This window comes from Mastacembelus armatus, chromosome 21 (assembly GCF_900324485.2).
Source record: "Mastacembelus armatus chromosome 21, fMasArm1.2, whole genome shotgun sequence".
In the NCBI taxonomy this organism is placed as follows: domain Eukaryota; kingdom Metazoa; phylum Chordata; class Actinopteri; order Synbranchiformes; family Mastacembelidae; genus Mastacembelus; species Mastacembelus armatus.
In genome coordinates, this window is record NC_046653.1 from 25,211,226 (window position 1) to 25,226,456 (window position 15,231).

General features: G+C 44.8%; 1 pseudogene; it reads right to left on the reverse strand.

The window, feature by feature from the left end:
- Positions 1-6,273: 6,273 nt before the first annotated feature.
- On the reverse strand, positions 6,274-8,333 carry LOC113123168 (uncharacterized; annotated as a pseudogene).
- Positions 8,334-15,231: the final 6,898 nt, after the last annotated feature.

The window sequence follows — 15,231 nt, forward strand, 5'->3', positions numbered from 1 at the left end:
TCCAGGTGTGAAAAACTTGTTGCATCATTCCCAAGAAGACTCATGGCTGTACTAGCTCAAAAGGGTGCTTCTACTCAATACTGAGCACAGGGTCTGAATACTTATGACCATGTGATATTTCAGTTTTTCTTTTTTAATAAATTTGCAAAAATTTCTACATTTCTGTTTTTTTCTGTCAAGATGGGGTGCTGAGTGTACATTAATGAGAAATAAAATGAACTTTTTTGATTTTGGCAAATGGCTGCAATGACACAAAGAGTGAAAAATTTAAAGGGGTCTGAATACTTTCCATACCCACTGTATATATTATGGCTCTTCCATGAAACTGGACGACTCACAAGATGTGGATTTAAAAACAGAAGCAGCAGAGGTTGAAATGTTGTGGCTATTAGTTTCCAGTATGGATCAAAGCAAAAAACATCTGACCAATGTCACCCTCACTACCTGATTTTAATGTTCAGGTATTTCAAACCTCACACCTTCAGCTTAGAAAAGACTTGTAAAAATCAAATATCACAGAAAAACCTTCGATATTTGAGTTAGAGGAGAGATGTCTGTTCTCCCCAGTATGCTTCAAATTCATTCTGTTTACAGTGAAACACCACAAAACACCCTCAAAGAGCTGGACATAAACATTCAGGGTCCATCATCTTTCTTTACCTTCAGGAGAGAAACCTGTTAAATCTTCCCATCTCCCTTAGACCTGCAGCATCAAACCCAACACTGACTCTTTGTCTTAAACATTCTTGTGCACTATGAAACAGTAAATCCTCCAGGACATCAACTATTCTTAAACACAACAACCTCTGTGTGACCCTTTAAACAGGGTCCCACCCATTTGACTACAAGGAAATCTGACACACTTTTGATTTCCCAACAGCATCACACAGAAGACATTGGTTATCTGTCAGAACTAACAATGACGTTTATCGTTTAGCGTTTATCAAGCTATACCAAGATACCAGGTGACCAGGTGTGTTTGGACTGGGCTCTGTAATGACCCTCTTATTTTGTGAGGTTATTTTTTTAGGTGAATTTTAGAGGCTGGACTGCTTGATTTTGGCATGAACCACAGCCTTGAAAGGAAGTGGCTCTACCTTTTTTTTCCTGGAGCCTGGAAGCCCCTTTAAGCTTCTTTTGTTTGGTGGTTTTTGCAGCTTTTCATCACACACACATGCACAAACAAACACTCAATATTTCCAATAATCCATACTACTCATTGGCTGTTTTATTAAGTTCTGATTATTTTAAATAGAAAAGGGAGATTACTGAGAGATGACAGGTAACTAAGACTGAGGTGGACTACACAGAATTGGAAACTAACTTGGATGAGCTAATGTGAAGACCTGGAGTGAACAGTGGAAAACTAAAGACATAGTCCAAAGCTGAGAAACAGGTTCTGAGAATACTGAGGGTGGAAGGCACAGGGGAACAAAACAGAGAAAAGAGAGTTCACATGGGAAATATGATAAAGTCAGATAATCATTGGGCCAACACACAGGATTGTGACAGATAACAACCTGGCAAGAAAAAGAATGTGACTGGGGTTTCTGTAGTGTAGCAGCAGGGGCTAACAATGCTCGGCTGAGCCTAATAAAGGCACTGATGACACGGACACAATACCAGCAATAAGGGAGGGACCAGGGAACAGGAACTTCAACAAAATAAGAGTCTGGCACAGGAAATAAATCAGGATCATAAGTAGTAAAATGATAAATAACTTACGTTATAACATTCAGGCTGTCAGTATTTAAAATATTTTACAGCTTCAGTAGGATATAAGAAGTATCCTGGTGGATGTAAAAAATTATGAAAAGCAAAGGGAGCAGTGCAATATTTAGTGACATAAACACATTTTGTCATTGGATCATTTTAGTTAAAATAGGGCAGGACTGAGTTTTGATGTAGACGATGTAGTCTGCTCTCCAATTAGACTCTGCTACATTATTCAGTGAAGTGTTATTGTTTCTCAGGCTAAACCCAATGATATGAAAGGGGGTAGACTAAAGAGAAAATCAATCCAATTCAACAGTATGACAAACTACAACCTGCAAAATGAAAAACCAGTTGATTCAACACGTCTCTTTTTAGTCCATATATGATGGGATTAAAAAGAGAATGACACGAAATTGTTAAATGCACATCTTTTGGAAAACTAGTTTGACTGTGTCATGAACTGAGTCGTGGTCAGGAGCAAACTTCACACAAAACAACAGGAGTGAAGGAAAAAGGGGGCTTTATTGAAAACAGAGCAGTGCAAGGGTTTGACTAGGAGGTAGAGCTGACGGTACTGTCTCTTCTTCCCTACTTAAAAGTCCAAAAACAAAACTAGTACACAGTAGCCAAAAGAAGTCCCACCGCATCTGTCCGAGGCCCGGACCAAGTCTCTTTGGTAACAAAGAGTCAGCCTTTTACTTCCTGGAATATCAGTGTCTTAGGTCTCAAGAGCCACAGGCGACAAAAGGCAGAAAAAAAACACCTGAGCATAAACAAAACGAAACACCTCCCTGATCGTGAGCAACGTAGTATTCCCGGTCAGGTGAAGACAAGGAGAAACAACACTTTCTTGGTCGTGAGCGACGTAGGATTCCCGGTCAGGTGAAGACAAGGAAGAACAACACTTTCTTGTTCGTGAGCGGCGAGGCAGCTTCAGGTCAGGCGTAGTCAAGGTAGGCGTTCGAAACGGCATGCGGTAAGGTCCGGTGATTGCGACAGGCAACCTGGCCAAGGGCAGTGACTGAAACTAGGTACTTAAAATGAAAGACAAACAAGGCGCAGGTGAAGACAATAACTAATTGGGTCAAAAGGTCAAGGAAACAGAAAACAACAAAAACTGGTTCCTGCCATGATCCTTCAAACTAAAACAAAAAGGAAGTACAAAATTGCAGATCATGACAGTACCCCTCCCTCAAAAGGCCGGCTCCCGATGGCCTTACAGTACTATCACAAAAAAAGAAAACAAGAACTACCACCAACAGGGCGGGTGGCGGTTCGGGCTCAGGAGGCCTTGGCTCCGGCCCTGGCTGCTGAAGAGGCTCAGGCTGCAGAAGAAATTCTAGTTCCGGCTCTGACTGCTGAATAGGCTCTGGCACCGGCTCGGGCTGCTGAAGAGGCTCTGGCTCCGGCTCGGGCTGCTGAAGAGGCTCTGGCTCCGGCTCGGGCTGCTGAAGAGGCTCTGGCTGCTGAGGAAGCTCTGGTAATTCTGGTGGCAGTGGTCCGGACGGCCCCGGGAATTCCGGGGACTCCGGTGGTCCTGGTCTAGGTGGCCCCGGGGGTTCCGGGGACTCAGGAAACAAAGGTTCGGGCGGTCCCTGGGGCTCCTGCCCCGGGGACTCCGAAGGCAAAGGTCCGGACTGCCCCAGGTATTCCGGGGACTCCGGTGGCTCAGGTCTAGATGGCCCCGGGGATTCCGGGGACTCAGGAAGCAAAGGTCCGGGCGGTCCCGGGGGCTCCAACCCTAGGGACTCCGGTGGCAATGGTCTGGACGGCCCCGGGGATTCTGGGGACTCCGGTGGCTCTAGTCTAGATGGCCCCGGGGATTCCGGGGACTCAGGAAGCAAAAGTCCGGGCCGTCCCAGGGGCTCCAACCCTAGGGACTCCGGTGGCAGTAGTCCGGGAACCTCAGCAGGAACGTCATCGTCGACGCACTGAGGCACGGGAACTTGGTCTGGAGCCTCAGCGGGGACGTTGTCGTCAGCGCACTGAGGCTCGGGAACTTGGACAGGGGCCTCAGTGGGGACGTCATCGTCAGCACACTGAGGCACGAGAACTTGGACAGGAGCCTCAGCGGGGACGTTGGCGTCGGCGCACTGAGGCTCGGGGGACTCCGGGGGCTCTGGTAACTCAGGAGGCTCGGGTCCGGATGGCTGTGGCGGCGCAGGCGGTTCTGGTTGCGTTAGGAACGGGGAGAGAACAGAGTCCAAAGATAGGGACAGGACTTGACACCTCCGGGTAATGAGTATGAGGGAGGACATGGCTGAGAGAAACGTCTCCCTGTGATGGCCGGGTGGAGAGGACTGGGCAGTTTGTGAGAGGAGGTCAAAGGCAGAGAGGGCTTAGGAATAATTTTCCAGGTCTTGAAGTACCCAAGTAAGGATCCGGGACAGTTGTGACTGCCAGTAGTCGCCCAAGCGGTCGGCGGCCTTGGATTCATGGACCTCAGGGGTGCCAGGCAAAGCCACTGGCTGACTGTCTGGAAGAGAGGGCTCGGCCTGCTGAGGGCCAAGGGGCAGGACTGGCTCGGACGCCGCTTTAGCCCGACGTCGGTTCCGCTTCTTAGGGGCCACAGGTGGTGAGTAGGCCTGCCCAAGAGCCGGGGATGGCAACGCCCGGGACTGCGGGGCAGGCGGTGGCACAGGAGACAGCACAGGAGACTGTGGCAGGTGCTTTGCAGACTGGACCTGGGGTTGCTGCCTGGCACGGCGACTGGTGGGTCATCGGGTGGACTGGGAGGCAGGTGAGGCCCAGGGGTCAGGTTCATCAAGGTAGTGTCCTCCAAAATGCATAATTGGGACGAGTGTTGACAGGCCATCTTCAGAATCATCGGAGTCATTTGCGTTGTCCGAAGGGACCTCTAGGCAGGGCCCCACGGCGTACCGTGGGTCCTTCTTCCGGGCTTGGTTGCAAAACTAGGTGAGGAGATCAACCTATGAGCATGGCGAGACAGAAAAAAGACAGGCAGCGAGAAGCCCCATCCATAGACAGGGCGTGGCTGAGGCTAGTCTGCGGCGTCGGGAAGGCGTGATGGGTGGTTGGGCTAGGCAATGCTAATGTCTAGGGTGAGTGAAAAAAAATGAAGTTTGGTCCTTCTTCTGGCCAGGTTGTTCTGTCATGAACTGAGTCGTGGTCAGGAGCAAACTTCACACAAAACAACAGGAGTGAAGGAAAAAGGGGGCTTTATTGAAAACAGAGCAGTGCGAGGGTTTGACCAGGAGGTGGAGCTGAAGGTACTGTCTCCTCTTCCCTACTTAAAAGTCCAAAAACAAAACTAGTACAGAGTAGTCAAAAGAAGTCCCACCGCATCTGTCCGAGGCCCGGACCAAGCCTCTCTGGTAACAAAGGGTCAGCCTTTTACTTCCTGGAATATCAGTGTCTTAGGTCTCAAGAGCCACAGGCGACAAAAGGCAGAAAAAAAACACCTGAGCATAAACAAAACGAAACACCTCTCTGATCGTGAGCGACGTAGTATTCCCGGTCAGGTGAAGACAAGGAAGAACAACACTTTCTTGGTCGTGAGCGGCGAGGCAGCTTCAGGTCAGGCGTCGTCAAGGTAGGCGTTCGAAACAGCATGCGGTGAGGTCCGGTGATTGCAACAGGCAACCTGGCAAAGGGCAGTGACTGAAACTAGGTACTTAAAATGAAAGACAAACAAGGCACAGGTGAAGACAATAACTAATTGGGTCAAAAGGTCAAGGAAACAGAAAACAACAAAAACTGGTTCCTGCCATGATCCTTCAAACCAAAACAAAAAGGAAGTACAAAATTGCGGATCATGACAGACTGGTCTCTTAACACCGATGTTCTATATCGAAAAGGACAGAAATGACTTTTCCTCCTAAGGCGCCTTAGGACCTTAGACATCTGCAGGAAGATAGAGCACATGCAGTCTGTTTCATCTGATGTTAGCAACTCTGCAGACCTGAACCAGTTGAGGACCATGATATAAAGACTGCTAGACATCAATAATGAGCAGCTGACAGGGATGTCATTTGGGGCCAAGCAGGCCTGGTACCAACTAGACGTCAAGCCAGCTCCAGAGTACTCGGTCTGATCCCAGCTTGAGTTGAAGCAGAGTCAAAGCAGACTGGGACAGATGCATGGCAATCAGAATGATCCTGGCACATATCTCTGAGGCAGGACATAACATAACCATGACCTGCTGGGGAACAGTCATGTGTGAGGCTACAGAAAAGCTATGGGACCTGGCATTAGTCAGAAGAGAAAGAGGACAGCTTCTATAGGTCTACTTGTGGTTCCTACAGTTTCCAAAAGTAGACTGGGAGGTAGGGCCTTTTGCTATCAGGCTCCTCTGCTGTGGAACCTGCTCCCAGTCTGTGTTCAGGAGGCAGACACCCTCTATAGAAAAACGTTAGTCGTTAGTCCGCGCCCCTGATTTGGTTTCACTTCATGCCTGGTCTGAATAGGCTCGTTAAGTGACCAAAGGGGGAGCTCAGAAGAGGGTCATTAGGGTCTAATGATGGATTCATTCTGATTCCCCAACAGTCTGCAGAACCTGCAGAGTCTGTTGTTCCTGAGAAACATTGGGTTTGTTCCTTAATTTCCTGGGAACTGGTAGATTGAGGACAGATTATGTCTGAGTCCTCCACCCCTGTTGAGAGAGGGTTTGTCCATTTGGACATGGATAGCTTCTCTGATACCTCTTTCAAACCACCTGTCTTCTCTGTCCAAAATGTGTACTTCACTGCCTTCAAAAGAGTGTCCTGATTCCTCTAAATGGAGGTGCACAGCTGACTGGTCCTGAGGAGCTGCTCCCCCTGTACTGGGCCATCCTCCTGCTGAGTGGTTGTTTGGTTTCTCCAATGTAGAGTTCTGAGCATTCTTCCTTACACTGGACAGCATACATCACATTGCTCTTCTTTTGTTTTGAAATCTGGTCTTTGGGGTGAACCAGTCTCTGTCTCAGTGTGTTGATGGGTTTGACTGGTATCTGATGTTTGCCAAAGATCTGTTTAAGCCTCTCAGAAACCCCTGCTACATATGGAATGACCAGGTTCTTTCTCTGTGGGTCTTGAAGCTCAGTTGTGTCTCTTGTTTTTCTGCCTGATGTGGATGTAACCTTGTTGAAAGTCCACTTGGGGTAGCCACAGGTTTAGAGGACTGTCTTCAAGTGAGTGTCCTCCTTTCTCTTGGTCTCAGTGGAGGTAGGGATGTTGTTAGCTCTGTGGCGTAAATTCCTGATGACACCCAGTGGGTGATGGGAGTCAAACAGAAGGTATTGGTCTGTGTGAGTGGGTTTCCTGTATCCTTCTGTCTCTAAGTTCCCATCAGACCCAATGATGATCTCACAGTCCAGATGTAACATCAAAGGACACCATAGTTTCATCTCTTTCCAATTTCAGATGTCTGACTCTGGAAGCAAATTCCCCCGAATTCCAGATGTGGTGGTCTGTGTGGCCTACCAATGGAGCTATTATGTTGGCAAGATATTTGGCAATGTTATAAGTCACCGAGTTTATGCTTTTGACAATGGGCCTGAGGGGGGCTCCTTCTTTGTGTATCTTGGGGAGCCCATATAGGCCAGGCGTGGTCTCCCCTGGATACAGTCTGTAGTATGTGGTTCTGTCCAAGGCTTTGTTCATTTCCAGTTGTTTTAGACAGTCTATCACCTTCTTCTTGTAAGTGCTGGTGGGGTCTCTCTTTAGCTTTTCGTATGTCTGTTGGTCTTCCAAGAGCAAGGTTACTTTTTCATGATAGTCTGTAGTGTTAAGAACCATTGGGCATCTCCCTTTGTCTGCCGGCAGGATGGTGATAGTCTCGTCTTTAGACTTTAGGCTTAGCACCCGAGAGTGTAGCAGTGATTTTTAACTGGAGTTCCTCTGCATCTGTGTTGGATAGGACATTGTTGCGAATGGCAGATTCTGTGGCTGTGATAAAATCCACAACCGAATATGTTTAGGCATCACTGCAAAGTTGAGTCCTTTGGCTAGGATATTTCTCTCTGCTTGTGAGAGTTCCCTGTCTGAAAGGTTCTTAAACCATTTGTCGTTTGTGGGCACTGTGGTTGTCCTATTTTCATAAGACCTCTTTCCAGTAGCTTCTTTTTAGCTTCCAAGATTTGGCAAACATAAGATACCAGTCCATTTCAAACCCATCAAAACACTGAGACAGAGAATGGTTCAACCCAGGGGGTCAGCCTGTCTCGTGGCATCAGAGCAGCTAAGAGGCAACTCCAAGATAATAACCCATTGTTTCAGCAAGAGCAGAGACATCCAGAGCCTGTAGCATGGAGTGCAGACCATTACAGACTACAAGCTCTCACTGCAGACCTGCCATAGTACCATCTCCCTGCTGAACAAGCTTGACAACTTCTTTGCTCGCTTTGAGGCATAAAACGACACTCCTCCACAGAAGACCCCACACCCCGGTGACCTGGTGTTGACACTGTCCTTGGCATTAAGAAATAGCTCAGCAGGATCAACATACGCAAAGCTCGGGCCTCTGACAATATACCTTGTTGTGTGCTGAAAAACTGCACAGAGGAACTCACAGCTGTCTTCACAGACAGTCACGCTGCGGTCCCCACATGCTTCAAAGCAATCACCATCATTCCAGTCCCGAAGAAGTTGTCTGTCTCCGGTTTCAACAACTACCATCTGGTTGCATTTACTGTCATTCTCATGAAGTGCTTTGCACGGCTACTCATGCATCATATCAAATGCATGAAGAGTGCATCTATATTGTTTAAACCCACAGACAGAAGGACAGCTTCATCCATCAGGCTGTCAAGAAGCAGAACTCTCTCCTGGCTCTGCATCCCATCCCCTCTTTTGTTTATTTTGCATGTCCTTATTTGAAATTTTTAGTGTTTAGAGTTTATCTGTTTGCACTAAGGGTCTGACAGTAACAACATTTTTATTCTCTGTATGTGCTCTACATGTGGTGGAATTGACAATAAAGCAGACTTTGACTTTTCTACGTCTTATGTGGAACACACTGCAGGAATTTCTAGTTTGAAGCCACCCCCGACCAACCTCACCCCCTATGATATGGTGCCCCTCATCCCTATCCAAGGAAAATACTATCACCATCCTGCCTGCAGACAAAGGAATATGCACAGTGGTCCTAAATATGGCAACTATCATAGAGAAATAACCTCCTTTTTAGAGGAACAACACACCTATGAGAAACTGAGAAGGGACCCTACAAATATCTGTGTGACAAAGGTGATTGTTTAAAACACAGAGAAAAGCATAATGCCAGTGACAGGGCTACTTATCTGCTCAGCAGCAGAAAAACTCATTTAGTGTCAACAACCTGAAGGAGTCAAGTGAAAAATGGAGCAGACTGAAACTCATGTTTCCAATTTTCATGTGAGGAAGAGTCAGGATATGAGAAGACAAGACCGAAGGTGATGCACATGCACACATTAACCACCTGAGTCTGATCATGTTACAGAATATTAACACTGTTTATGTGCAACACTCACAAATGTTGCCATATACAAGCATTAAGGCCTTTATGAACTCATAAACACACACATACGCATAAAAACATACAAATGATCAACCAGTTGAATCAACACGTCTCTGAAACAGTTTGACCACAAACTGAACATTATCACCTTCATGAAGGAGGATTTATTACAGGACTGTTGGATTAGACTGACAAAGTTATAGTTAGGTGGACCTAATAAACTGACAATGGAGTGTTTATACTTTAACAATACACCCAGATATGATGCCAATATGAAAATATTCAGTCAATTAACAGTTAAGCCACAACAAACTGGAAACACAAGAATCAAACTGACAATTAGAATCAAACTGTATTTCTGGGTTCTGCAGCAAATTGCTTAGTTAGTAGTGATTACATAGTGTAGTTGAAGCTGATAATGCTCTTTACTGTGATTTAGGGTTTTAGAAACATCTTTACATTCAATACTTTTCAAGGCTCAGAGAAATCACATCTCTGTTTTATTCTGACACTAAACAATGACTGTACAACAGTTATCAGTGTTAGTACATTAGACTGTTTTACCTGGACAGAACAATTTCCTGAGGTGTTTATAAATTTCTTTCATTTTTAGTCCATATATGATTGGATTAAAAAGAGGATGATACAAAATTGTTTGTAAGAACATTATTAAACTCACAATTTTTGGAACAGCAGTTTCTATTATGAATAGAAGTATATCAAATGAACCCAAACAGGAAAAGTTGATTAGAACAATCAGGTGAGGTAAACAGGTCTGTGCAGCTTTTCTCCTGACTTCTCTACCACTTCGATAGGTGATTATAAATATCCTTATGTAGGTAAAAAGGACTAAAAGCACAGGGAGAATTAAAAGATTAACAAAACAAATCAGGCCATATTTACCTATAAACCCTGAACCCTCACAGTACAGTTGGCCAATTGTGCTGTTACAGGTAATACCTTTGACATCAAACTTACACAGTTTAGTATTAACATTTGATCCAGTTATCACTGCTAACTGACCAGCAGGCAGAATCCAAGCTACAACCAGTAAAATACAGATGTTTCTTTTTGTCATGATAGTTGGATACTGCAGAGGTTTACATATAGACACATACCTGTCATAGGACATGGCTGCCAACAGTAAAAACTCTGAACCACCTAAAGAATAACCAATTTGATACTGAAAGAGACATACAGGATATGATATGATCGGTTTTTCAGATAAAACATCAGTTAAAATCTTTGGGTAAAGAGCAGTGCTGAAAAGAACAGAGTTCATTAACAAAGCTGCAATGAAAATGTACATAGGCTCATGGAGGTTTTTGTGAATCACTATCAGACAGACAATAGTAGAATTACAGCAGATTATTAGAATATATGCTGTAAACATGATCACAAAATAAACAAATCTGTATTTGTCCAGTTCCACATATGCATCAATAGTTATATATGTTATATTTAGGTTATTATCCATTAAGGTTTAAAAACAAAGTGTTAATGACAAAGACTTGAAGTATCAAAGCAAAGATCACATGAACATATTATACAGTATATCTGTCATTGGATTGTCTAATGTATTCACTGATACCCGACCTTGACATGAACTTGTGTGTGTGTTGAAATATTGCAACAAATACAAACCTCCAGAATACAAAGTGAACTGTTTGACTCTGTGGGTTGATTTTTATCAGCTTGTTTCTCCCTCCATGGATCTCATTAAACTCTCCACCAAGAGCTGTCGTCATGTGAACAACATCAGACTCTACAGGCCTGAACCCGTGGAGGCCCATGGTATAGCTGACACAGGCAGTTTCCTATGGTGCGAATGTGTTGGGGGCACAGAGAAGGATAAACCTTCAGCATGGTCTGTGGACTGTGACCTCCACTACAGGCATATGGACACTGCAACAATTAATATGTCCATATGTCCCTGGGTTACCATTACTCTCCTACACTGTAGTGGGCGATGTGGACTAAACTACTGCAAACACACAGGAAGGCTGATATAGAAATAGAAAGCATCCATCCATCATCTGTACCCCCCTTACTCATAAACAGGGTCCCAAGGATCTGCTGGAGCCTATCCCAGCTCTCTCTCGGGTGAAAGGCAGGGGTCCACCTTGGACAGGTCACCAGTCCATCACAGGGCCACATAGAGACACACAAAGACAGACAACCTCACACACTCACACTCACTCCTACGTGCAATTTAGAGTCACCAATCAACCTAACATGCATGTTTTTGGACTGTGGAAGGAAACCAGAGTACCTGGAGTAAACCCACACAAGCACAGGGAGAACATACAAACTCCACATAGAAAGGCCGGGTTGCGAACCCACGGCCTTCTTGCTGTGAGGCAACAGTTCTAACCGCTCAGCCACCATGCTTTATGCAGTTGATTGTAAAAATGGTCACAGGACTTCAGTGCTTTCAAAACAGGCCTATTGCTTATTATTCTGCCCAATTGGATCCAATAGCAATGCCTGTGTGTATTCAAGCTGTTATTGCAGCCTCCATGACAGTCCAAGCTTCAACAAACATCATGTTGTTCCATCCTCTAACACTAAAGGTTCCACATGCAGTCTCTGTCCTGTTGTTGCAAAACAAGATTAGCATACATGTCACCAGCTAAACATCTGTCCTGCATGACTACATTGCTTTCACAGTTACATCTGACAAGTGAACGATGTACAACTTTTAATCCTGCTACATTAATGCCTATATCTGAGGATGATGAGCCATGATTGTATTGCTGAAACTGAGAATAGAGTGTTGACCAAAGGGCTCCAGCCAGGGTTGACCAAACTGACACACCTTATAAAGATGCTGAAATGACAATGTTTGTAGATGGATCTTGTAAAAAAAAAAAAAAAAATCAGACTGATCTAATTTTGCAGGATATACTGTTGTAACCCTTAAAGATGTTTTAACGCTGAATCACTACCATCTCATTTATCACTGCAGGTTGAGGGACTTCTTACCATAACAGAAGCTTGTAAATTATGAGAAGTAAAAGTAGTTAATATCTACACTGACAGCAATTATGGATTTTCAACTGTACATGTGTTTGCTCAGCAGAAGAACAGAGGAATGATCACATCCTCTGGTAAGCCCATGACACACAAAGATCTTATTTTACAACTTCTTGATGCTGTGCAGCTGCCTAAGAAGGTAGCAATTTGTAAGTGTGCTGTGCACACAGGAGGGACAGGCACTATTTCCACTGGAAACCACAGAGCTGATAAGGCAGCAAAACAGGCAGCCCATAAATCACTGCCTCTGCAAGACACTGTTACAGTTGAATATCTTGATGAGCAGATACTTAAAGACAAGCAGAATAGTGCACCTCAACAGGAAAATGACTTCTAGATGAAAAATGAGTGTAAAATAGATGATAACAATGTTTGAAGATGTAAAGATGAAAAGTAGTGTTACCTAAAACTTTATTTAGATACGCAGTTGTACTGACGCATGCTAATGTGCATACGTCAGCAGGAGGGATGGTAGATTAGTAAACAGTGTTTACAACATGTGGTTTTACAAACTACTGTCAAATTTTTTGTTAAAAATGCAGATTTTGAAATGTGTGCGAAATAATCCACAGGGACAGATTATGACAAGAAATAGTGGAAAGTTTCCACTATCTGAAGATCATTTTCAACATATGTGCATGGATTTATTGAACTAAATAACTGTGAGGGAAAGAAATACTGTTTAGTGATCATTGATGCATGAACTAAATGGACTGAATGCACTAACAGCAGCTAAAACACTGACAACTACTATTATTCCCAGGTTTGGAATTCCAGAGAAAATCTATTGTAATAATGGTGCATATTTTGAAAACCAGGTAATTAAACATCTTACTGCAATGTTACCATCTACCTCAGTTGAAACCATTCATTAAGGAGGATGCTCACATGACTGAGACCATTGCTGATTATATGGCAAAAATGTTGAATAATAAAAATGTTGTCAATGTTGTATTAATGCACAACAGGAGTGTCCTGAGCCTGAACCTGACTCTAGAGTGAAACCAGGAGGCTGGGTCTCTGTAAAAATTATCAGGAGGAAGTATTGGTATTCTCCATGCTGGGAAGGACCTGACCAAGTACTGCTGTCCGCAGAATTGCTGAAAGACCTTGTTGGATTCATTTAACACACTGTAAAGAGGTAAAACGTACTGTCTGAGTAATTCTGTCAAACCAGCAGGGACTCACTCTAAACTCCAACTAACCTGTGGTGAAGTCTGGCTACAAAGGGGGGTGGAACCAATAGGGACCACTCGTCTCAAACCAGTGAAGAAACCAACCACACCCAGGGGAATTAGGTGAGTGAGGAGTAGAGTGACCTGGGGAGAAGACTGCTCAGAAGTACATTTTGCCATGGAGGGTGCAATATATCGACCCTGGCACCCCTCTAGACTATTTTGTGTGGTGAAACTGACAACAAGCATGTTGACTGTCATATCACTGACCACAGTTATGTTGATTTTGTTTTTCTTTGAGAAGGGTTTGCAACAGCCAGAGAATGCTGCTAACTCCACTGAGATAAGACCTGGTATCTTTTCCTCCCTTGAGAAAGAATTGCTACAGCCAGGCTTGAACTGCACACTGCAGCTGTTTACTTCCACCTGCCCTTCAGCCAGTAAACGATGTCTTTGCATTATTTGATTACTCCCCATCAAACGCAAGTGGTCGGAACCGCGCTGGACGGGACCGTTCAGAGTGCTGGAGAGGACATCTCACGCAGTGAGACTGTAAGGGAAAGGTGATGTAGGGTGTCACAGGAGTATGTGCGCACCAGCAGAGAAAAACTGTTTGCTAAGCCTTCTAGTATGCCACCAGTATTTTATACTGTACTTTTATATTTTTATATTTTCTGCTACGCTTGTATTGCTTCCTTCCGCTATTATTGTATTAGTGCCTTTGTTAGTTTCAGAGTAGGGCAGTATGGGTCTGCCACACAAGAAATTCACCGTAGTTGTAGTAGTAGGGCTTAGTCTAATGACATTGGTGGAAATGCTGCTTTGGGAGGAATATGAGCATGACCAGACCACTGAGACAAGAGGTAAGAGAGCAGTAAAAACCAGCGACTATTTTCTGCTCTATTATGGAGGTATGGAGTTGACGTATGTCAAGGGGCACGCAACTTCTTTTCAGTTTGATCTGTGTTCTGTCATCTCCTGTGGCAGGTATCCCGTGGCGGAGGAGGGTTACACCTACACCTACATTTGCCCTCATCCTGGCAGGGCACCTGTGCTATGGTTCGCTTAGGTGTTCTAATAGCGCTGATTGGGCCTGCTAATAAAGTTCCCATGTTTCCCCTAGGTCCAACACAGTCAATTCCAGCGAAACTTACCCAGAAACGCCGCCGCCACGTTCCCGTCTTGGGGGGACGAAGGGCTAATTTTGATCTCACACAGGGCAGCCCCACATACATTGATGCAATTGGAGTTCCAAGAGGGCCCCTGATGAATACAAATTGGCAGACCAGGTGGAAACAGGGTACATATAACTTCGGCATTCTTCCCAATCACCCCCAACAAAAATTTGGATCGCATTAATTACGTACATTACATTACAACCTCCTGAGATTGACCAATCTCACTAGTGACGCCATTGAAGGCCTCAGAGCAATGGGGTCCCACTTCCCTAATGACGCCACAGAACAGAATGGCGCTGGACATGTTATTGGCTGAAAATGGGGGTGTGGGCTCTATGTTTGGGAATCTGTGTTGTACTTTCATCCCTAACAACACAGCTCCAGATGGGTCCGTCACCAAAGCTTTGGAGGGCCTACGGACCCTGTCTAGGTAGATGCATGAACATTCAGGTATTAATAACCCTTTGGATAATTGGTTCAGTCACACATTTGGCAAATGGAAGATATCTCTGTTCTCATTTCTCTCGCTGGTATGGTCACTGCTCTGGTATTGTGTGGTTGTTGTTGTATTCCCTGTATTAGATCTCTTTGTCACAGACTCATCGTGACCACCATTGAGGGCCAGCAGGTGGCTCTTCAAATGCCTCTGCTTACTCCAAAGGGGGAGGCAGCGGAGGAGGAAGGCTGTA